General features: G+C 39.3%; 1 long non-coding RNA gene across 2 annotated transcripts in view; it reads right to left on the bottom strand.

Moving 5' to 3' along the window:
* Window positions 1-10,022: 10,022 nt before the first annotated feature.
* Window positions 10,023-25,113, bottom strand: part of LOC148213710 (uncharacterized) — a 31,897-nt gene continuing 16,806 nt past the window's right edge. Inside the window, exons 3-4 of one of the 2 annotated variants that reach the window (XR_015793996.1) lie at window positions 24,227-24,326; window positions 10,023-17,570 (exon numbers count right to left, since the gene is read on the bottom strand). This is a non-coding gene — a long non-coding RNA (uncharacterized LOC148213710). The remainder of the gene's footprint in view (window positions 17,571-24,226; window positions 24,327-25,113) is intronic. The other variant, XR_015793995.1, reaches the window with a different exon arrangement.

Raw genomic sequence — 25,113 nt, 5'->3', positions numbered from 1 at the left:
AAGTTAAACCAAGTTGGTGTTTTTGCATTCAAGCATTTACATTGGTTTAGATTGATTTAAATAGAGTGCCTTCAGTTTGCCTGTGATATGATAGCATTTTACAACATAATAAATCAAGTAATGATAAGAAAAGTAAACACATTTATTGCAGTTTTCTAGCATAGTTCATATATATTAAATCTGTAGGTTATTAAAGATGATTTAGTATTAAGGTGAAGAGCATAAGCTGTAAACTAGGTATATATCTTAAATTCAGATATGAACACATTAATAGAAAATTATTTGACTTCTGTTAAAGGAGTGCTGTATTTGAATAATTTTCTACTTCAAACCTGTTTTAAAGATAAAAACTTTTAAGAAGAGGAGCAAGGGACTTGAAGGTGTCCATTAAAGTTTAATGCCTGGGCCCCAGACTAAGCAGCACATTATTATAAATGAATGAATGAATGAATGAATGAATGAATGAATGAATGAATGAATGAATGAATGAAATGTAGGAACCAAATAGGCAAAATCCCCCAAATTGATATTATTTCTATGACAGTAATCACGTTTTTTGAGAAGATAGAATCATCAGTATGAAAGTTTCACAGCACAGAGCATCAATGTAGGGAAAAAAACGATACAGTTCTGATCTGAGAGGTAAAAAGTGCTCATGGAAGTGTATAAAGTGATTTCTGCATTGAAAGTTCTTAACCAAAGCTGATCACTTTGTAGGAAAGGAACTGATTCCAGCTTTACATGTCCTTTTTTTGCCTTCGAGTCAGTTTTTGACTCCTGGCAACTGCCAGACAAGTCCCTGCAGTTTTTCTTGGCAAGGTTTTTCAGAAGTGGTTTGCCATGGCCTCCTTCCTAGGGCTGAGAGAGAGTGACTGGTCCAAAGTCACCCAGCCGGCTTTGTGCCTAAGGTAGGACTAGAACTCATTGTCTCCCGGTTTCTAGCCTGGGGCCTTAACCACTACACCAAGCTGGCTCTATATGTCCTTCCCTCTCCCCAAATCCATATGACTACAGCCTCAACTTCCAGATTATGTGTGGCCAGTTTGGAACCCACCAGCCATATGCAGTCCATGGTGGCAAAGCTTGCAACTTCTAGAGCTGTGAAGGGTCCTCCCCACTTTTACTGCTGGACGGCTGATCAGGCAGTCCAGTTGGCCTCTGGGAAACAAGAAGCTGTTCTTCCCCTATTTTGGGCCCCACTAACTAGTTGATTAGTTGATCTTTTGGAGAAGTGCCTTCTTGCACTGAGAGCCAGTGATCTGCAGAGGAAAAGGAAAAAGGAAAGCTCCAGAATAAATGTTCAGGCCTAGGAAGAAGTTTTTTTCTTTTTCTAATCTGATCTCCACTAAACTCACATGAAGAAGAAATCCAAAATCTAGGGGAGGTAATAGCAAAATATGAGATTAAAAAAAAGAGGGCTTTAAAGTCAGCCTACATTTCACATTGGGTAGGATGGTTGCTCCGTAAAACAATAATGGGATACTTTGAATGATTGTTAAATAGGGCTGCAGAAAACATTTGAAAGAAGCTCTTTATTAAGTCTTCCAGAAGGCTTTGCACAGCTGCCTCTGAAGGTTCTCTGGCTCTCTCCACATGTGGATGCATGCACAGCTGCATTATAGTTACAGCTGTGGTCCCAGTGGAAACATTGCCAAGGCATACACTAACATGTACAGACCACCTGGGAAAGCCTTTGAAACAGCTGCACCAAGACCTCCAAAAGATGCAGCTGCTTTAAAGCTTTGACTTGAAGCACTGCTTTGCTTGTTCTTATACATATTGCCCACATTTTTTTTGGACTCACCTTGCTATTACATTTGTTCTCAAGAGACTGCTAAGGCATAGTGGGTGATAAAACCCAGAATTCCTTGCAATTTTTTCTTACATACTGAAAATGATTGTAAACAGGTATTACTATCAAATATAAGCATATTTGATTTCAGAGGAAACACTAAGCATTGGCTTAAAGAGCTGCTGTTGAAAGCAGTGGGGTTTAAAAGTGGTTAATCTGGCTAAATTGTGTCAGTTAACTATGAAATTTGTATTTGATGAGATCTTATAAGGAATTTAGTAATTTGTATTACGGTGTATTTCTTTCCAACAATAATTGCGAGGGAAACTGTCTCAGTTGAATGAATGCTGAATATTTTTCCAGATCTTACATACTTCATTAGCCATATGGAATATTTCCTACCTATTGAAAGCGATAAGGCATATAATTGAACAAATCTTCTGTAATACCCAGTTTATGTGAATTGAGTTTTTTTTTCCTGGTTAGTTATTCTTTCTGAGGAGAGCTTAGGGGTTATGAGCATAAAAGCACTTCTCACACATTAAATGACCTTCCATTCACTCCCAGCTGTCAGTGGTCACTCAGAATTGCAAAAGAAAAGGAAAAGAAGGAACATTTCTGGCATGTTGTATCTGTTGGCTTGATTCAATTGGCTTTCAAATTTGTTTTAGAAGGATCTCAAAGTGGGGGGGAAGGAAACCTCGCGTGAATAATCTCGCGTGAGAAATCCCCACATGAGGAAGCACTTTCTACCATCACTGTCTGGGGAATTCCTGGTTCACATATTATTTCTTTATAAGAGGACACAAACATGCAAACTGCCTGGCATTTCCACTTTGCCCAGGGCTCGCTCATTTTCAGCAGCCTCGACAGCTAAAGAGCAGGGATATTTCCCAAGAGAAGCCACTTTGTGCCATCCGTTTAAATACACCGTGCAAGAATTCAGTCTTTTCCTCAACCAATTGCCTATGGAAAGAAAAAAAATGTGAAAGAAGTAGTGAGAAAATATAAGTAGAATGTTCTGATGTCTGAACCCATAGTATTATATTATTTGAAAGGCAGGATGATTGCCCAATTAAAATCTTGTTTGGAAGGATTTATTTCTTAGATTTATATCCTGCCTTTTGTAAAGGAGTCAAGGTCGTATACATAGTGCTCCAGTCTCCTATGTTTTCTCACAACAAACCTGTGAGGTAGGTTGGGCTGAGAGAGCATGTTTGGCCCAAAGTCACCTGTGAGCTTCTGTGGCTGTGAGTGGACTAGCAACAGGGTCAACACCTGAACCACTACTCTACATTACATTACACTGGAAATACTACAAATCTATCCCCTATCTCTGTATCCTAGACAAGGAGAAAGCCATTCCTATCCTCAAGCACACCAAGCTGAATTAGATATCTGTATATTTAACAAAGATTCACTGCCCATTTAGCTACTTTTAAAAGAGTATGTGGGAGAAGAGAATTAAACGTAATCTCCCTCATCTCTCTGCTGCTTTCTATTGTATGCTTTTCCAGCCTGCCCTATTTCTGGTACTGAACTGGGCTGGAGGAAAATCTCTGAAACTGTTGTGTGAAACAAAGCCCAATGAAAGTGGAGTTGGTGAGGTTGGAAAAACCGGATACTTTTTTTTTTTTCCCTACCAAAAGAGGAAGGAAACAGCCTGCATCTCCCCTTGCCCTCTTTTCTTACAATTATAGCACAGTGCTTCTGTGGCATGTGTTCTTGCTGTAAAGACTGTGATAAAGAACACATCACTTTCCACATTTGTCCCCATCAAGTTCCTGAGAGGTGTCATGCAGAAGAAGGCCAGGACCTGTTCTCCAGCACCCCAGAGTACATGAAGTTACAGGAAAGCAAATTCCAGCCTGGTGTTCAGAAAAACTTCCCCATAAGAGCAGGTGGCCAATCACCAAGGAACCTATGTTTAAATGGAACTTGGACAGTCTTCTAATGGAGATGCTTTAATCTGGATTCTTGAGTGGGGGTTGGATTCAATGGCTTGACAGGCTCCTTGCAACTGGGAATTAGTAAAATCTCCAGCAGTGATCAGCACTGCTGCCTTCCCTACCGGAAAAAAGCCACCCGCCCCCTGATTGACAGGCTGACAGGGAATGCTGTGGTGCTTCCATCGTAGAGCAACCCACCGATCAGCAGAGAGGCAGGATACCAAGGGCCGCTAGTCCTCTGCACAACTGTGCTCTTTAGCTAGAGTGGCAGGAAAGCAGCAGTGTTCAGCCCTGTCCTTGTATGCCAGGCACCTCATCACCTTCTGCAGAATGCCGGGAGAGAAGGCGAGGTGTGCGTGGGAGGGTGCATTTAGGCCTTTAGAGTTACTGTATGGAAGTAGATTGTATTAGCCGATGCAGGATCCAAAACACCTTTCCAGCTTTAGATCCAAATCCTGCACACTTCCCTTTCTACCAGAAATATTGAAAAAGCACTGAGACATAAAGACTACTTTTGTTTGGATAACCAGTCTGAAGGTATAGTTGAAGTACATTAAGAGCTATATCGGATTCAAAGATTTCTACAGAAAAAGGACCTAAGCTGATAAACATCGGTGACAAACTTTCCTGAAACTGCATCATAAAAATACCAAAGTTCCCTTTTATTGCCGACTTACCAATCAGGCCACATTTGTTAATGTTCCAGGACTGCCTTTCTAAACATTGTCTCCTCCTCCTTATTTCTCTCCCCCCAACAAGATATGACAAATTACAGAGTCACTCCTTAATCGGTACAGAAGGAAAGCATTCATCATAACCCAAGAAGTTCAGTTCTATTGCCTGCCCCCATATGAGTCAAGATGACATGCTTCGCATTTATCTGCTGATGTACTATTACTATCAACCCAAGCCAGCAGTAAACTCTTTTACCAGTTCCTGTCACAACTGGATGTAGCAACTGGATGCAATTAAACTAGCAAGAGTTTTGCTGACTTAGGTCTCCCAAAGAGAAGTCCACTTCTACAATGGACTGGGAGAATCAGGGAGAGTTTGTTAATCCCGTGAGGGTGCCGTAGTCAGGTTAAGAGGTAGGAGGGGAAGAGGAGGCCAAATCTTCTGTTTATCTTGGAGTGACTCCCTTTACCCCTTCATCCCTGCCCTGTGCTATCTCCACCGAGGCAAGATTTGAAAACACCGTGCTCAACGACGGATGAGTTTTCCTTCCACCTCTAGAAAATGCTGGTTTTGGAGGCTTGGTTTATTTAGCCTAGAGAGGGTGTTTTTTTGTTTGCTTGTTTTAAGTAAAATAAAATATGGAGGAAAAAAACCCCAGAAGTTAGCAGCGCATTAATCAACTTGGGCTTATTTGCAAAGCATGTGTAAGATGAGATAAAGGCAAAATCCCTTGACAAACTGCTGGTAGAAATGGAAAGGCAGAAGATGGGAAGGAAAAGTATGAAAAACCTGGGAGGGAGTGAAGACACACACGTGGGCACCTTTGTGCACGCACACAGATACTGTTAGTGGCTTTCCTCAGATGATGTCATAGGTTATGCTGAGAAGAAGAGCCCCAAGAAATATCCCTAAACTTTGCAGAGTCTGATTACTGATACACATACCAAGTGCCTAATGCAGTGTATGTAATACATGTCCTACTCACAAAAGAGAATTGCGTCAGTTTGGGAGCGCAGCCAGAAAATCTCTCTAGCAGCCAGCAGATGAACTCAGACTCTAAAATATTTACATGATAGATGGCCAAGCCCAGGAGGAAGGCCCCCTTATTACAGAATTTATAGTCTTCCCACAGCGAGCTGCATTTTCTGCTCCTCAGTCCCCATGTGGCCATCTTTGTGTATATAGATGATGATACTACTTTGCAGATCTAAAATAATTGACGCCACCAACTGTTTATTCGTAGACAGAACTCAGGGTAGAATATTCAGGCTGGGTAGGGATGAACTTTGTTTCAGTTTATAAAATCAGCATAACTTTTAAAAATTTTAGTGGAATTAGGACTGACGCACAGCGTATACACACCTGGCAAAGTGGCTGATTTTAATGAAAGTTTTGTGGAGCCAGCTCTTGTGCTTGTTTACACGCCTAGAATCTAAAGGAAGATATTATTCCATAAACAATACCGTAAGTTCATTCAATTATACAAATTGGCAGATAGGATTAGGATGAATAAAAGCCAAACTCCATTAGTGCTTTTTAGTCTCAGGTACCATTTTATAGTCGATGTATGAGCCATAGAGAATCAGCATTTCCTTTCGTCCCATCTTCTGACAGCCTGATTCGCTGGCCAGTATGTCTTATAAAGATCTGTCAGTGGCGTACCAATTTCAGAACGAGAAACGAACCAACTTCTTCCATCCTCATCTTGTCAAATACATGTTGAGTGCTTTAAGAACAAAAGTGATAGATGAGTCTGATTTATGTTGGAACGTGTATTGCTGTTACTACTATTTGCCTTGGAAATGGAGAACGAATTGAACAGAGTGCTAGAAAGAAAAGAAGGAGATAAATGATAGCATAAAGGGCTGTGTCTTAGCTAATTGTTTCCTTGTTGCTTATTTATAAAAGTACATTTCTGCCTTTTAAAAAGATCTGATGGATCCCAGACTTTGAATTTAGAACCATCTCTGTTTGAATCCAGCGTGAAAAGAAAGCTTCTAACTACTGATTTTAAGTTAATAAAATTTTACTGGCGACTATGACCACTAGGCAAGTTTCTGTAGAACAAACCATTGCTATACAAAAACAGTAAGAAACTAGGATGGGTTTTTTTCTAGACAGATTAAAAAAACAAATGGTTCTGAGCTATGTTATAAGAGGCCTGTTGTCCAAAAGGTGATCTAGAAGTATCTGAAATAAGTCCATTTCCACTGGAAGCATCTGGGAGTTTTTACCCCCCAATCTAGCCTGGAGGCTGTCATCCCAGTAGTCACCAGGTACAGCTTTGCGCCCTGAAGCATTGTCACCTGCTGAGTCACAGTGTTGACACAGAAATTAGCTGGAATTTCTATAAAGAGATGAATTTGGATTACATTTTCTCCGAAGTGAAGGTACTATTGCATTTCTTCAGGAAGGTCAGGAGACAATGCTTTTGCATAATGGGTCCGGTTGGCTGGAAGGCCCTCTCATGGGAAGTTCAAATGGCTCCAATATTATCTACCTTCTGGAAACAGCTGAAAACACTTTTTCTGGAGGGCGTTTGGGGGTTGATGCCAGGTACTGTTTTGGGGTCTGTTTGTATTGCATTTTTAAATTATTTATGATTATGTTATTGTTCTTAATTGTGAGCCACCAAGAGTCTGTTTTTGATTGCAGTGGGATAAATAAATCTCTTTACTCAGAAAAATCTTTGGTTGAGGTAAATGGGATTTACATTCCAGTCAGTTTGCAGCTTTGCAGTCTTAGAAAGAAGTTCCTGAAAGAACAGGATCATAGCTTTGCAGTCACAGCGGAAGTAACTTGATCCCAGACATAATATTCCTTTGAAAACAATGGGTTCTAAAAATGCTTAACACAGGGCTTGCCTTGTATGCCAGCCCCTCCCACTAGACTTCCAGTACACATTCCCATGAGGAAGACATGCTCTTTGTCACATACACAGAAAGTCATATACTACTAGCCCTTCCTTCTCTTGTAGACAGAAAAAAGTTAAAAAAAAAAAAAAAACTAGGGAAAATTTACTAAATTGAGGCTGGAAAGAGTGGGGTTTACTCCCCCACCAACAGTCTCTGATAAGAAAGTGGAGGATCTTTGCTTCAAGAGGATGCTGTTTCTCTAAGAATAAACAAACTGCCTAGCCAGGAATTTGCATTAGCATTTTAGCTTCTGTTTTCTGTGTTGGATAAATCTGTCTTTTATTTCTCTGTATAAATTATCAAATTGGGTGTTTAAAACTCGGCTCGCATGTATCCTTCAGGCTGTGTTCATGAAGTGGTAATAGCTGTATAGATTATTGTAATCTGTAATATTAGCTTGGAACTCACTATTACCAAACTTTATGTAAAGAGCTCTTTTTAAATTATTTGTAGCAGACCAACATCATCCTGTGGTCTGCTCAGAGCATTATCTTTTATTCTGGATATTTTTTTACTCAACAGCTACTGTTTTCCAATAACATAAACAGCTCTGTAATTTATCTTCTTCAACACTGTTTGCATTTTAACGTTTAAAGTTAAAAAGAGGCCTTGCATTTTATCTTTTCGTCTTTATTTAAGCAAAGTTTGATTTATTGGTTTATCTCCCAAGGAGGGAAGGAAGCACTAAAATTTCTGTGTACAGGCCTCTATGCTATGCAGCCAGGAAATAGCATTACATTTCAACGTTCCACTTTCATACTTTGATTTTTTTATCTCCAGAAAGAACTGTGTAGCACAGATTGTGAGAGTCCCTCTCTCGCATCCCCTGGAAGATAGGTGGTAGCAAGGAACTACCAAGCCACTACTCGAAGCGAGAGGTGGGGCTGTTCTGTGTGGGTCCAGAAGGCTCTTGAAGGAGAAGTTTGAGACTTCCAATCTTCTACCCTATGGGTTCAACAGACTGCTATAGGGCCATTCTCCACTGCTGAGTTAAAGTGATATCTACCCAATTCTTGAACCTGCGGAAAACTATACTGGCATGAAGTTTGCTGCCCCTTTGCCAAGCTCTGTCTTGTTGTGTCTGTTCTGAACTATTTCCAAATGGTGTTATCCTGATTATCTGAAACTTATATTAGGCAGGACAATAAAGCTGAGTCTCCTGGCTTCCCTTTCTAGCATATCATCAGCTGGTGGGACAAAACATCCATTAGTCATGGTACTGCAACAGGAACAGGATAAATCTGACACCAGAATTCTTTCAGGTATCCCTAGACTGCTTTGTATGCCTCTGTCTCCATACCCCACTCTGTCATAACCCAAGTTTAATACAGTGTTTTATAGTTCCAGATAGGAATCACTAAATTAACTGATTCATTTGCAATTTCCTGGAACAGCTCTTGGCCTCCTCATTTCACTTTCATGCTGTTGCAGCCTTTTGCAAAAACTGGCAAGGATAATAGAGCAAGCACTCACAATACCAGTGGAGTAGTCTACCACTATAGCACCAGTTTGGTGGCAAGAAACACATATCTATGTAAGGTTTTGTTTGTTTGTTGCATCAGTGGAACTGAAATAAAGCAATGGTTAAAACAATGCTACCAAGCTTTAGGGAGTAAACAGTAGAAAGGTGGTGGAAGAGGCTGCCCAGGGACAAGAGGGTAGGGAGTGTGGCTTCATTAACCTGAAGTACTCAATAGGTGTCTCTGCTTACTGTCCCTAATGGTCACCTGACTTTGCCCCCGACATCAGAAGGGTCAAAGCATTAAAGATTTTATGCACCTTGAGGCTGCTGCTGGACAGCATTGGAATAAGGGGGAAAACTCTGCTTTAATATTGGGACAACTGAAGATGACTTTACCATGTCTCATTCTTTGGCTGGGGATAAGGCGTGAAAGAAGAAATTGGCTGCCAGGGCATGTTGGTGCTTGGGTTAGGTGCAAGTGTGAACACGTTCATAGAATGAATTGTATCCTTCCATCACATTTTCCTTTCCTGCTCCTTTAGCACATTTAATTGATTGATTGATTGACTGATTATGTGCCATCTAGTCATTTTTGACTCCTAGTGACCATATAGATAGATTTTCTCCATGATGATCTATCCCTAACCTTTTCTTTCACAGCTCCCAATGGTGCACTCGTCACCACTGTAACTGAGTCCGTCCACCTTGCAGCTAGTCTTCCTCTTCTTCTCTTTCCCTCTACCTTTCCCAACATTAAAAGCATATTCAAAGATTCCATAAATTCTGTTTGTTCTAAGTCTCTGTTTTGACCAGCAATTATTTTGTATTTCATACTTATGATTACATGTATTTTAATTTGGATTCATTTAGAAATCCATCAAGGTATGTACATTTCTTGTTTTCTCTCTTAGTTTGTGTTAGGCCATCCAGCCTATACCATAGACTGAAAAAATGAGATTAATTTAAATGTTGATTTCTTATAAGTAGCTACAGTAAAAATATCATGCCACCTATTAAAAACTGGGAGGGGGATAATTTTAAACTTGCTGGCAGATATCTTTCCCCAAAGGTTCCCCAATAAAAGATAATTGTGTTAGGCAGCTGCCTTCCAGTCAAGGTGAAGCTTTTGACACACTTTAGTCAGTCTCTCTGTGGATTTCTCAGCCCATCTTTAGGAACACAGAAATGAAGGTGCTTTGAATCTTCCTGTTAAAGGTCCTGACATAGAACTAACAGATTATTCCAATTTTAAAAAACAAGGACCATGCAGTCTTGCACGTGGGAAAGTTTTATTAAACCAGTGATGCCAAATATCTAGATATAAAAAGAAGTTTATTGAGAAAGAAAGATATGGGGGGGGAGAGGTAACAAAATTACATACATTTTCAAATAAAACCAACACTAATTGTTTATTTTTCTTTGAATAATAAGCTGTTAGATTTCAACCCACGTTCAGAGTACATTGCAGAGAGGATGGTTAGAGAGAGATCATCAGCATTCCTGATGAAGGTCTTAGGAAGGACCTTCTTGTTCCATTTTTCCCCTTTTTCTTTTTTCCTCTTGAGCACTATTTGTAGAGACTACAGAGGATGGCCTTGAGGGAGAGAGGAAAGATCCATTACCAAGGCAATGAAGAGATAAACATGGCTTAAGCCCATACAAAAATAGAGATTTATGAAAATGCCCAAGACAGGCATCCCCCACACGAAGATAAAAGAGAGGAGGGATGCACATTCAGACTTGCAAGATTCTGTTACTGTAGCTGTTCCAATAAGAGTAGTTTAAGGTTTATATGGTTCCTTCAGGTCTATTTCCTGATCTGGTCTACTTTATAGGACTGACACTATTTTTAGTTTTATAGAGCTTTCCTCTTGTCAGCCCTATGAGGTAGACTAGACTAATGCCATATAGGTCTAAAACTACTTTTATTGGAATGGTTAAGAATATTGCAAGTCTGAATGTGCTTCCCCCCCCGCCCAACTTTATCTTCATATGAATTAGGGAGGGGCATGTCTGAGACATTTACTCAAGTTACTTTCTTGGGATGGACTCAAGCTGTGCTTATCTGATCATTGCCTTGGCAGCAGCTCTTCCTCCTGTCCTTCAAGGCCATTCTCTATTTCCTCTACACCTCTGTGGCTCAGTTAAAGTCTAATCCCCAGTTGATGGAAAACTATACCAGCAGAAAAAACACTTTCTTCATTACTGAATGTTCTTCCTTGCTGATTAGTGTTTGATTTCCTGTGTGCTGCACTGGAATCCTGTTGGTGGATTCCTTTATATTTGCTGTCCTCTTGTCTACCAGAGACCACCTGTTGGTTAGGAAGAATTCACAATCTTGAATGTGTTGCAGAGATGGGATGGGGTTTGGGATCTTAGGGCTGATATCTGTCATTTTCCCTATACCAGGGCAGAAGATAGTGTTTCAGGGCTTTACAGCAGGGCTACCAAATTCAGGTGGCTACCAGATGCCAGAAAAGAGATACAGAAAACTCCAAGTTCGTCAGATGTTTGCAGCTCAGATCTGGTAGCTCCAATTTACAACAGTGCAGAAGAAGTACTTATAGCTCATCCTGCACTCACAGAATTCTTCCTCATCAGGCTTAATGGTTCAGCCATAACAGATGAGCCCTATATGATGAGGAGGCGGCAGCGAGGGACTAATATTATCAGCTACCTTGCCAAGGGGAGTTGTTCTGAGAGACTTGTGTTTTCCTGTTCTGCCACATGCTCTCAGAAGATATCACGAAGAGAGAAAAATAAGGAATAGAGCAATGAAAATGGACCTATTCAGAGGGGAGGGGAAGGGGTCTCCTTGTATCAGTCTGAAGTGGTCAATTGGCACTGAGTTTACCTCACTCCCTATTCTCTCCAGACTACTCCCCTGCTAGTAAGGTCAGGGAAGTGCAATCTGAAATCTCTTTTGGGTTGTTGCTGGTGTAAGGGGAAACATGCTAACAATGACTTAAGGCTGCATCTCTCATGGGCTTCTGTTGAGATGGAGGCAATGTCATGGGGACATGATAGAATGATGCCGCCACAGAATGTTCATATTATGGTAAGATGTGGGTGGAGAAAGGCCCATAGAACATAAACATGAGACCAGCCTCTTTAGGGAGACTAACTATTGCTTTGCCCAATCAAGGAAAATATTCTCTTTGACTTCCTGGGTCTAATCAGTGTATCCAAGATCATCTAGGGCCTAAAACCACCATCCTAATGGCCCTTGGTAAAATGATAAAGGCCCAATCTAGTTTTCACCAGTTGTGCCATTGTATAGAAAGGATTATACGGGAGAGGCTTTTGGAGAAACAAAAGCTGAATTGTACCTATTCAGGACTCTCACCATGGGGTCAATTTATCAGGTGCTTTAGGGGGTGTCATAGCAAAATATGTCACAACCAGCAATTATTACTCATGCGTATCTGTCTTAATGTTGGTTCATTTAGAAAGCTATCAAAGTATGTACATTTCTTGTTTGCTTTGTTGGGTTGGGATAGGCAATCCAGACACCTTAGAATAAACTGAGCTTAATTTAGATGTTGATTTCTTCTGAGTAGCTATAGTCAAAATAACATACTGTACTGCTTCAGTTCTGACAACCTATTTGCTTTAAAGTACTTTCAAAGTCTCCTGACTGACTTCAGATATAACTCTTAATTTTGCTTGGAACAGAAAATATATTACTTGCAAGTCACCTAGTCTATTTATTTTCTCTGCTTGTTGAACCCAAAGTTTAGGTGATATCTGGTTTAACACACTTCCTTATCAGCACACATTCACTTATACAGTGATTATCTTAATTGTTTCTGCCGCCATACCGTTATTTTTTTTAATCACTTAAAGGACAGGTGTACCTTTGTTTTTTAAAGTCTTTTCAAGTCTTCTTTCTCCTTGTATAATTAAATATTTCTTTGAGGCATCTAGTTTAATACACTTATTTAAAAAAATAAAAATAAAAACTTCCCAAAAGAAGTCTGGGAGGTAACTTCATGACTGTCATAGGACCAGCCTATAATTGCTATAAACAGTTCCCTTCACCTGTCAAAATGAGGAATATGTTTAGTCTGCAGAGAAGACTGCATTTGTCCTTCATGTGGAAATGTACTCCCACTATGAACTTAACTAGGTCAAGTCAAGGAGGTATGCAAGAAAAGATTGGACAACCATTTGTCCAAGATGGTATGAGGACTCCTGCCTTGGGCAGGGGGTTGGACTAGAAGACCTCCAAGGTCCCTTCCAATCCTATGATTCTATGATTCTAAGTCAAATCTTTTTTAATGGACAATTTACCATATCAGCATAACTCAAACTTAGATTTTTATTTATTAATTTATAGCTTGCTTGGCCTCTTCACATGTGTGACTGTTTACATAAGTGGCCTTGCTTGAGGAATATGTGAAATAAACAATGGTACCATGGTCCCAGCTCCAGGACTGGAGATGGGTGTGAAGGATAGGTGTGGAACAGGCAGCCAGTAGGCCTTAGTCTTCAATTCATTAGGAGAACCATATACCAGAAGTTGCAGTCTGACATGTTGCTAAGTTTTCACTTCCTGATTAGGGTATGTTAGTTTAGCTACTTGGAAATAGCTAAGGGGAGTGGTTGGGTAGTGGAGACTAATATGCTGCTTGTGCCAATAATCTAGACTTCTCTGCCATTCTGACTTGTAGGTTGCAGACATCACCAGTGCAAATGGCTCTAACGGAATTAGAAATGGGGAAGATGGAGTTTAACTCCAGGTGGGATTGATGTGCAGGTCACATTTGGGTTTTATTATTTATTTATTCCAATTTATTTCAATTTAGGCACCACCCAACTCCAAAGAGACCCTGGGTGGTTCATAATACAATAAGCAATACAAATGCAAAACAAAGCAAAACAAGATGAGGATCCAGCCACTCAATACAAAAACATAGCTAAAACTTCATCCCAACAAGGAACTCCATTCACCCTAACCCAAGACCTGGGAAAACCACCAGATCTCCAAGGCCTTACAGAATGCCAGCAGGGCAGGAGTCACATGGATTTTAGATGGGATCTCGATCCAGAGGGCAGGTACTGCGACAGAGAAAGTGTGCTTTGTTGAAAAGTGGTGCCTTCAACTCAGTCTCGACTCCTAGCAACTACACGGACAAGTGTATGCAGTTTTCTTGGCAACATTTCCTGAAGAATTTCCCCTTGCTTTCTTCCTGGGGCTCTGAGAGAGAGAGAGTGGCTGGCTTAAAGTCACCCAGCTGGGTTCCATGACTAAGACTAGGTTTCACCACTCCTGGGCCAGCACCATAACCAGTAGACCAGTGTTGATTTACTCTATGATGTGTGGAAAGAGGCATATGTGTGAGGTTTGATAATGTGTCTCCGTTCAATCCCTCCGCCACCCCCCCACCCCTTGTTATTTGCAAACTCTCCCTAGATCAATTTCAACCTTTTCCTGCTAGAGTGTGAGTGTTTCAGACACTTTACCAACTAAATGTGTTTGGGGTCCACATTTTTTTCATTAATGTTTGTACCTATGGAGTCATTTAGACTACTTAATATCATTTACGCCTGAATATTGTTTCAGTATGTTGCATATCCTTTTAATTTATAAGACAATGGTCCCATAATCCATATAATTTCTCTCTCATATTTATCATTTCAGAATACAAAAGGAAAAAATTGCCTCCAAATATTTTGATCAGTTTTCTTTTTTCTTCTTTAAGAGGAAAATGAAAACTGACAGTTTAGATTATTAGGGTAGATTTTCTTTTTCTTTTTTCTAAAAAAACCCCCCTCTCATTACATCTGGGAATAGAAAATGGGCAAAGCAAGAGAATTCAATGAAAGTTGATAAAAGTGTATTAAAACATAACTAGCATTTAAAACGTATTCAAGAGCAGAAAACCTATCCTCCCCATTGGCCCTTGTAATAAAATTGTTTTGCTGCTGATGGAAAACAAGCACAATAGCTCTCGCACTCTTGCTTTTGTGCCGTTTCTCTCTGACACACAACACTAATAAGAGATTTTACAACTGCCAAATCAAAAATGACGCTGAAATTCCTGCCAGAGAAGCTAACAGTGGGATTAAGCGGATTAGTCTACTGTACAGGAATCTGAGGAATGTACCCGCATGTGCCTTTGTGGTGGAATATTGAGAAGCAATGTTATGGTTTTACATCTCCCAGAAACATATGGATGAGAGAGGGTTGGTTTTCTTTTCTTTTGTTTGTTTTTTGGTAAGTAAGAGCAGGTCCCCATCTTACTATACCACCATTTGGAGGCTGCTGATTTCAGCGGATACAAAGCTTTGTTGAAAGCGAACATCTCAGTATTCTAACGCATCAGCCATCGGCCAACTGCACCAGTTATTCTGCTGCACAGAAGTAAACATAAACTAAATACTGCCAGTTTCTGAAAACAATTAAACAACACTGCATCTTAAGGAAAGCATTATCTCCCCAACATCACTGCCACTATCCCACCACAAGCAGTCTAATATCGAATTGTTTTACATGAACTTTGCTTAATATCTTTCTTCTTTTAGAACTGCTCTTACGGTGACTTTAAATATTAGCCTTACATAGCACACTGTAAATTATATATAAATTAAAAATGATGAATGCCAAATGCCAAATTGTCAGTGAGAATCAGGGTGGAAAATGCTGACTAGGTGATATTTTGAGCCGGATACTATCTCCTTACATAACTTATATCCTAGGGTTGCTGTGTGAAGTTAGGATGAGAAGAAGCTCTAGAATGAAAGGCAAGGTAAAATAAATTAAGAGTTACTCTTTTGCCCCAAATGTTTTGGGAACTATGGAAAGGGAACCATAATTCAGAGGTAAAGTGCTTGACTGGCAACCATTAGGTCTTAAACTAAATTTCAAATGAAAGCCATTCAGACAGGGAAAAATCTGAGATGCAGTTGAAGCAGGCAATCTGGTGACCACAGGACATGTTACACTACAGCTCCCATCATTCCTATCAGTGGACATACTGGCTGAGAACTATGGGGACAGTAGTTCATCACATCTGGAACAGACCAAGTTGGAGAAGGCTGGATGAGATGGACCTATGGCATAAAGTGATATAAAAACACAAGCATGTATTTTAGTACTCCATAGATATATGTCAGTCCACATTCAGAAAGTTTCTTGATGTTTACCTTTCATTTCTATAAAGTTTAGAAACAAAATCCATGATGAGCAACTTTGGAGTTTTTCTATCCCCATACTGAGTTTCAGCTGTAAATGATATTATAATTCACTGCGGAGTAGAAGATATACAGTGATGCTTCCAAAATTGCCCCTGAATTAGCCTGTTTGCTAATCTCAAGCTTCTATGGGGCTTGTATGGTATCTAAGTTTTTCGTGAATTTTTTTTTTAATATCTCAATGTTTACATCAAAATGGAACAGACACATGCATTTTCAATATTTCACTGGGACATCAATTTTTTAAAAAATGCTGCTTTTACCTAATTGACATATTAAATGTGCTTACCATTAATATGAGAAGGAGAGTACAAGGCAAGAAAAAAGCAGTGCATCATGGAATCCCCTGTTTCACTTCAGAATTAACAGTTTGTATTAGCATCCAATCATAAATTAATACAGCCCTAGGAAATGTAACGCCACTGACATGGCATCTCTCATTTGGTTCTAAATGGAAGTTGAGATAACCTACTTTGAGCAGTAATGTGTTCTCAGCATGTGGGAATTAACTGCTCGGTATAATAAGTACTATTGAATTTTCCATCTCAGTACAGATAAAGAGCAACTGTCACTAATAAAAAAACAGAAAAGAAAAAAAAGAAAGAAAAAGAAAAAGAAAAAACACCCACAACTTTTTTTTTTTTTTAAAGGCAAAACAAACAGCTTTTCCTTATGCCCTTTAAATAGTATAGGTTAAAATCATCTTATAGGTCTTAAAAACAGCAATTAAATCTTTCCATTCCTGCTTTCCAAGACTGCTGGTAAGAAAACGAAAGTAAGCCTAAGTGCTACACCTAAGTGCCTTACTAATAACTCTCTGTGAAAAATCTCATTAATTCAGCCTGGCTCCTCAGATCAGTCACTAAAGCCTTGTATTGTCAGTCTTCTTCTGGCCTTTTCAGCATTTCCATAGCCTAACGAGCAATGTCTCCATGGAAACCAAGCAGTGATGTTTTGCACATCGGTGGAACTTTTTGTTCTTGACAAAGCTTGAAAAATCACATGCAGCAAGGAGAGTTTAACATGGTGAACTGAATCCTGACCCGCACTTATAAAATGATGAACCCTGGCACACCGACTTTATTAGAAATGATTTCCTTACAAGATACCTGGTTAAGCTGGCAAACACTGTAACAAGTTAACATAGTGAAAACACAGGTTTCGCCTAGAGAGAAAAACGGAGATGGAAGTGAGTAAACAAATAAAGGAAGCAAAGATACTAGGCTCCTTCCTAGTGGCCAGCTAGTACTGGCTTTGAAGATAACATGGAAGTGCCCAGAAGATCAAGTGGAAAAAGTGTACTGTCATATTTTCCTGAAAATGTCTTCTCTTGTGAAACCATCAAACATCTAAACAGTACTTGATGCCATTTTGTGTACCTGGAATACAAACTGCCATCTCTTTATCATGGTTGGCCAGCCATAAAAGCCAACAGAAGGGCCAGTAACTGATTCTTGCCATGTGGAATCCATGACCAAAACCCAGTAGAACGGCAACTTGCTCCATGGAGATCATCAATGGCTTCCATATTTTTTCTTTCCCGTAAAGTGAGTGAGCATCTTTGGAAAAAAACAGAATGCCTAAAGGGAAGAAAATTACAAAATAAGGGAGGAAAACCCCAGTCAGGACTCAGCATCTGCCTTCATGAAAGCTAGCTAATCTGTGACCTTCAACTTAATTTCAAAAAGTCTTGGCAGAACTGCTTTCTTATAAAGAGCAATCTTTTCCTCCTCTGGTAGCCTACTACATGCAGAGAAATGAAGTTGTCAGGAAAAAGGTCAGAAAAGAAGTTTCAGTGGGTGTGGAGATGTCCCATCCACTTTTTAGTCTACCCACAACCACCATTGGAGTACAATTCCCAGAAGATTTCTTCTATGAGAAAGTTGTTATTGATAAAAAAGACATTTCCTGTCCTTGAATAATACAATAGAGGATACTGGAACACAGAAAGCTGATGTGTGTTTGTGTGTGTTTACTTAGGTTAGCCTCTTTGTCCATCAACCCCACTATTGCTTACCCTGATATAGAACACCTTTCCAGGATCTCAGACAAGTCTTTCTTGTCATCCAAGACTTAAACCCTTTAACTGAAGATAAATTACATTTGGGAAAGAGTTAACATGGAAAGCAGGTACTCTACCTCTGAGCTATGGGCTTTCACAAGGATGAGAGAGCCCACAGATCAGACTTTGAATTTCATGTTTTTTCCTCTCAATAAATTAATTGGTTGTTCTTCCTCATAGATTTTGAAAGATAGGAAATATCCTGCAGTCATTGTTTAGAGGCAGGATTAAACTATGCTATAAAAGAATGCCTCCAAGAGTAATTTCAACCAAACATTTCCACCGCCAGTATATTTTGCTAATGCCCTATCTCATCTAGAAGAGACAAAACCTTCAAATCAAACTCACCCAGTATTCTCTAATTTTACTAGTGAGCCAACGGATATTGCTATCTTCACCCTAAAGCTTTTTGTAAAAAAAATTCAAATCCCAAAGATATTTTTCTCACAGTGGTAGAATATACATTTCTGGATTACATTGTTCCAGATGGTAGGTGATAAGATTCATATAATGAAATATGCTTCCAGATGAAAAAAAGAAGAAATCTTAGATGGAGAAAATAGCATGTGTGGGTTAAGGCTAACCTAAAACTATTCTCCCCAAAATTTAATTTTCTGCGTGATAGAGATTTTATTTTTATTTTTGGAATAGAAAGCATTCAGTCAAGTGAAATTACATCTTGAATAGAACTACCTGATACACTCTATGTTTAGGCCCAATAGGCCAGAACAGAACAGAAAGAATCTGTTTTAACTATATTCCCTTTTGTACTCTGTGTGTGAAGGCTTTCCCAGATCCTGGAATGCTTTGCAATCTAGTTTCAGGACCTCATGAAGCTAATTATACACTGTTGGGGTGACCTCACATCCCCTTCAGACATACCTTCATTCAAGTAACAAATTTAAGGGCTACAGCTATTGAAACTAAAAGGGAAATCAGTACCATTTTCCTTTTCACTACCTCAGAAATTCATCCCTTCTTTTTATTGACAATTTCTATATGCCCCATCTTGCAGATTTCAAGAAATGACTGCTCCCTGCCAATCAACTACCAACCTATCAGTACCTGGGGTTTTCATATAGTCCAAAATAAATTATCAATAAAAGAGTAAGCAATAGGATCATACATACTTTTAAAACTAGTGGCAAATAAGGGCATCCATTGTATCAAAATCACAATATGCAATTAGGTTTTAAAAAATATAGAATATTTAAATTCCATCATTTTTAGATGAAATATCTATCCTTTAACACATTATCTGGACATTTCTTCTTTAGGCATCACTTTCTATTGCTACAGTTCCAATGATATTCCTTAACAAACTGAAGAGTTCAAAGCCTGGGCTGAAAATAGTCTAGCTGAAACAGCTGAAGCTGGAAATAATTAATCTATGACTAACAATAAAAATATGAACCCTCTAGCAATAAACTTTGTGGACTGCCAAGTTGTGATACTGCTTTAATGTAAAAAAAAATCCTACTGCATTACAAATTGAGGGTCATCTCTGTCACAAGTTCTTCTCCTACTAGGGATATAAAACCAAAGTTCTATGCATGCAAAGTGCCTACCAAACTAAAGCCAACTTTGTAGGCAATTGCACCAAAAAGTGATAATGTTACAGTCTTTACTATTTCCTGAAATATTCATTGATTAATGTCAAGTAATGTGAATAAAAAATGAGTTGCACTTTCGATGCATATACAAAAGGTAATTTGCTGAGATTCTTGTTGATTATCATGAAACCACATGATTTACAAAACCAGTTGCTTCATAGATTGTGCAAAAAAATCTTTAGTTTTAAGTTCTTTTACTGAAACTCTCATTAGCTGTTGTGAACTACAAGATCAGACCACCTGCTTAAATAGCCTTTTGTTGGATAAGTATCTTCTGTCTTGAACTCTTTTTATTGCTACTTGCAAGACTTTAATGCAATTGTTTCTCTTCCAAATCCAAAAGTTTTCCCTTGTTCCTCTGTTAATTTGTTTAGGGAGGAGAATAACAGCTTCCAAACAGCTCTCCATGGGTGGTGAGAGGAGGGGAACTATTGTTTGTAAGGGGGCATGTGATAAGACTCATGTGGGTGGTATTGTGAATGTACAGATGCATCAATGTATGAGCAAGTTTAAAATGGAAAAAAGACACACATTAAAAAAAAAAAAGTTTAAATTACTCATTACTGTTGACCCAAATTGAGCAAGAAGGAGTTTGCCCATCATTTGCTATTACAAGTAAATCAGGACAGATGGCATGGAGCCAAGCATACAGAGAGAGTACATGACTCCATTCCCATTTGCATGCAACAAAAACACGAGCATGGCCTGGCAACGTCTTTTTTCTGCTTTGTCCCTATGACATTGTCTTCATCTCAGCTCCAGCTGATGCATGTAACCAGATTAAGCCATCCTTTGCTGTAACAACATTAAAGTAGTATTTTCCCCCCAGGGCAGCCTCAAGTTGTGCAAAGTTTGTTAGGCTTTGCCACCAAATACTTTGGAGGGAAGTTAGGTGAAGGGTGGTGCTTGAAATAGAGGCAGTAGAGGCAGACCAGGGATCAGCGAATGAGGACAGCAAATTTCCTTCCAATATAGCTTTCTGCTGACTCAAGGATGGATGGAGAGCACAATCAGTTGATAGTGGGGGACGGCCCTCTAAACAGTTCACAATGAGTGTTCAGACTGGAGGAAGCTTCCCTACAGTAGGAAGGTAGATAATCAGTGGCCCCAGGACCTCATGTCTTAAGTAGGGCCCCTACAATTGTTCTAAATGTTCTGCCCAAATTTTAATGTTTAATATGCCAGAAAGGAAAAAACTATGAAGTGCAGGGGGAGTAGTCCTACTAACTACCTTAAAATTAATGGTAATTATATTTTAGTGTATATCAAATTTGGTTTCTCTTGGTTCCATTCATTGTTTTGTTCTGGCCCCATGTATTTCTTAAGTGCAACCTATGGCATGCCATGCACAGTCAAGTGTAATTGGTAGCCTGAAAACAAAGTTGACATTAAGAGCTGATGGATTCTATTGCTTTCTTCTCTTACCTGTTCCCTGATGGGTGGGGAGCTGCAATATCAAACCTCAGACACCTGCAAGTATAATGCTGTTGATAATCATGATGAATCCAGCAGTTCTCTCTCTAGTTAGCTGTCACAGTCATACAAAGAGCACGATATCCAACACTAGACTTTCCCAGTCTGATGCCCTCCAAGTATGTTGGACTTTACCTTTTATAACCCTTAGCTACTGTAGCATGGAAGGCAGCAGGTTGCTGAAAGATGGCTAGCACAGTATTCAGAGAAGGCAATGTTGTTTAAATATTATGACTCAGGATCTCCAGCTTACATATGAATGAAAGAATTGCTAATAATTGTGGTGACAACAGCAGTGAATTTGGGGAAAGGCAGAACTCATTACTTGAGATTGAGCTGAAGTATAGCTTTTAAAACTATGCATTCTATTTGCATCGCACATATAACACTTTTTTTTTTTTTTAGTAATTTCACCACAAGATTCTTTCCAAGATATTGAATACATGCTTATGCCTGCAAACCAAGACACAGCTGGCACATCTAATTTTAGGCCTACCAGCTTTGGCAATTTCCATTTAGCAACTGAATTATGTACAGTAGTTTTTGCTATGCTACTGGGGTATAATGGGAAACATAGCAAACCCATCTGAAGGAACCACTTTGGAGAAGGATGCCATATCATTCTCAACAGGGTAAACCCATAATATAGAATCAAAAATATCTAATGTTGCCAGATTTTGTGTGGCAGTTAAAAAGCTGCACATGAAGAAAAATTTAGTACAAAATTCCCTTTTTAGAGAATACCATCAGATACTCAGATATAAAATGAAGTTAATTCAGGGGAAGGGAAAATAGGACAAACAAGGGTAGGAAGCAAAATGCACACAAAATTCTAAATAAGATCAATGAAGTCAGATTTCCTCTTAAGTAGGATCTCAGGGTAAGTAGGATCTCAGAATTCATTGTAAGTGAGAAAGAGAGAGAGAGACAGCAATAAATGCAACATCTGACTCTGAATAGATCTGTTCTTGACACTTTATTCACAAGATATTACAAAACCTGCCTGAGATGTCTTTGAGAAAATGTCCATGGAAAAGCTTGCAGACTTTTCTCCTTAAATATTCATGTATTTTCACTTGGATTATACAAACTGAGTTCCAGAATATAGCTGTGAGTTATCTTCCAGAACATCTTCTCCTTTTGCTTCTCAGCTCCAAGCTCAGATTCATAAGAGGGGCGGGGTGAAGTGCTAACAAATGTTTCATGCTCCAGTCAATGCTTTCTTTCAGGATACTCTATACCATTCCCCCATTTTTAGTTTAAAATGTCTGCATCTAACACTCAAACATTATTTACGACCACTGAATAGTTTAAATGTTGGTTTGTGTTTGTTTCTTAGGTCTTCCCCCCTGCAGATCTTTTGTGTCTCTACAAATCTTATGGTTTCTCCAAGCATGCTGATACTTCTTGCTCTAAACACTACATGCTGTCTTTTTGTCTACTTTAGGAACAACATTCTGAAAATGTGTTCATAAAGGCGGTAGAGGGGCACCAATTTATTTTTATATCGAGTACTATACCTGTATAGATAAAGGGCAGACACTGGGCAACTTGCTTGCAGGTGAGAATGCACATTTTGGGGTGCAGCTAATGACTGCAATGGGTATTGCAGTCACATGGTGATCTGATCTCCCTGAACTTTGGGATTTCCATGATGGTTACCTGTTCCTGTGATTCAGTATTTGGGAGGGCCATTTAATAGATGAAGTCTAACCGAAGCCTTATACCCTGTTATTTGTATTTGCCAAAATGTTTGAATGTTTTCTTTGCAGTGTGATTTCTGGGGAACTTAAGAAATCCACCTGGTTTCAAGGTGGGTACAAAGTGACTTACATTCCATTTTGCCAGCTAAACCTGTCTCAGGCTTGTTATAAATGAATGTAAGACATGCTTTTCTTACCAGTTCTCAGAATGCCAGGCTATAACTCTCTTGCCTTGGATCACACACATGCAAAGCAATCTGCGTAATAAAAATAGTCTACAGCACTGAAATAAAAGATGGCTACATGCAGCAATAATAATGAAAGAAATCCATTATCTGTCAGTACCCTGACATTCTTAATTTTTTTTTTAAAGCAAGAACTTCTCAAAACATAAAGACATTAATTTTGCATGATAAAAGCAAATAAAGAAGGATCTTATGTTGCCAGATTTATCCATATATTCCTGGAACATTTCAAGGTCAAGCAAATATTTCCCAATTCACTTCTTCTGCCCCATATAAGTCAGCAAGTCAGCAGGCAAAACAATACTTAATAATTTGCCAAGGTTTGTTGCATTTCAGCTGTTTTCAGCATACATAAATAAAAAATGTCTGAAAGTGATTTAATACTGCATTTCAGCAGCTGTGGTTGTAAAACTTAAAAACCTGCCAGCCAACATCTAGAAATGAAAAAGTATTTCTTTGGAGTTTCCCCCATTTCTCCTGAGGGGCTCTCTCCCAAACTTGATACAACTTGTACAGTGGTAGTTTGAAAAGATGGCTAGGGGAGGTTGGTGACGTACATTCTTGAAATGAATAAATATGCCAATGATGGTTTGATTAACTGTTTGTTAACCTACACTCACTACATGTAGGATTTGATGAGGACTGCAGATAACAAGTTACAAAATATTTTCACAGGAACAGCTGGTGTTGTGCTGATGTGCTTTAATTAGGAAGGAGCTATAAACTAGGCGATACCAGCAAATATATGTTCATACCATTTTCTGAATTAAATCTGAATTGCCTGAACAAAATTATCTTAGGGCTCCTATGCATGGCAGCTTTAAGCTGTTTGTCTCCTGTGTTGAAACCAATTTAACCAATTGCTGTCCAGATTTCAGTCTGTTCTTCAGCTTTGGCAATGCTGTTGTCCAGTTTTGTCTGGATGGTGGCCACCAGGATTCCCCAACTTCTTTACCTCTTCCACCAGCCCTGGGAAAGCTAGTGCCAATTGCTTTCCTTTCTGCGGTTCCAATGATAGACTTCTTGTATGAGCCCCCATCCAATTGACCCCCTCCCCCCTTTCATACTTGATACTATCCCATCTGGTGCATCCATTAATGAACTAGTGAAAATGAAACTCAACACCACAAATTGATTTACCATTCTTCCTGTTGTTTGGGTTAGAAGGGGAAACTAGCAGAACTCTTGTCAGTTTCAGTAAGAAAGGAAAAGTTCATCTTTCATTGTTCCGCTGATGAGCCTGTTGAAATAGAAGTTGGTAGAAAGTAAAGAAGATGACCTTGATGGAGGTAAGTCTGATCCATTCCCAGAGCAATGAAGCAAAAAGTGTGACTTGCAAGATTCTGTTATAATAGTCCATCTTAATAAAAGTAGTTTTAGACTTCCCTGGAGTCTGTTTCTTGGTCTGGTCTACGTTGTAGGGCTGATATCAATCTTGCAAGTCTGATTGTACTTTACTTCCCCACACCCACTTATACTCTTGTAAAACTAAGGAGGTGTCTGTCTGAGTGGTTTCCTCCTCCCCTCAGATTGTTTTGGGCTTGAGTCGTGCTTTTCACCTTGTCATTCTGGGAACGGATCTGGCTTATGTCCGTCAAGGTCATCATCTTTACTTTCTACAAAGTCCAACATTTCACTGGTCCCTTGGAGGAAGGAAAACAAAGTCCCTCTCTGTCCCTCTCTGACCAGTTTTCATTTTGTCCTAACTGTTGGTACGCAGTTGCATGTGTAGTTAGGAACTGATGAAAAGCCATAAAATGCATGAGACCAGCCTCACAAAACACAACAGCATTAAAGCTACTTAGGTCCGTTTTTCCCCTCAGATATAGATATCCTGAAAACGGTCATGGAGGACAAAGACCAATGACTGGTATCTATGTGTGTATTCCAGTAGCTGCATACAGACATTGCTTTTATTGAATTAAAATGCAGCAGAGCAACTAAGCAACCGAGCTTCTGGTGACCCGAGTCAGAAGACACCTTATTTGAAGTAGAGAAGGAAAGCATGCATGCAGGCTGCCTCCATG

The sequence above is a fragment of the Python bivittatus genome, unplaced genomic scaffold (genome assembly GCF_059951505.1).
Source record: "Python bivittatus isolate LINGU-HERP-01145 unplaced genomic scaffold, Pbiv_v1 ctg000840_np1212, whole genome shotgun sequence".
Lineage (NCBI taxonomy): Eukaryota > Metazoa > Chordata > Lepidosauria > Squamata > Pythonidae > Python > Python bivittatus.
Note: the sequence above shows the minus strand (reverse complement) of the source record. Positions and strands in the feature narration are given on the sequence as shown.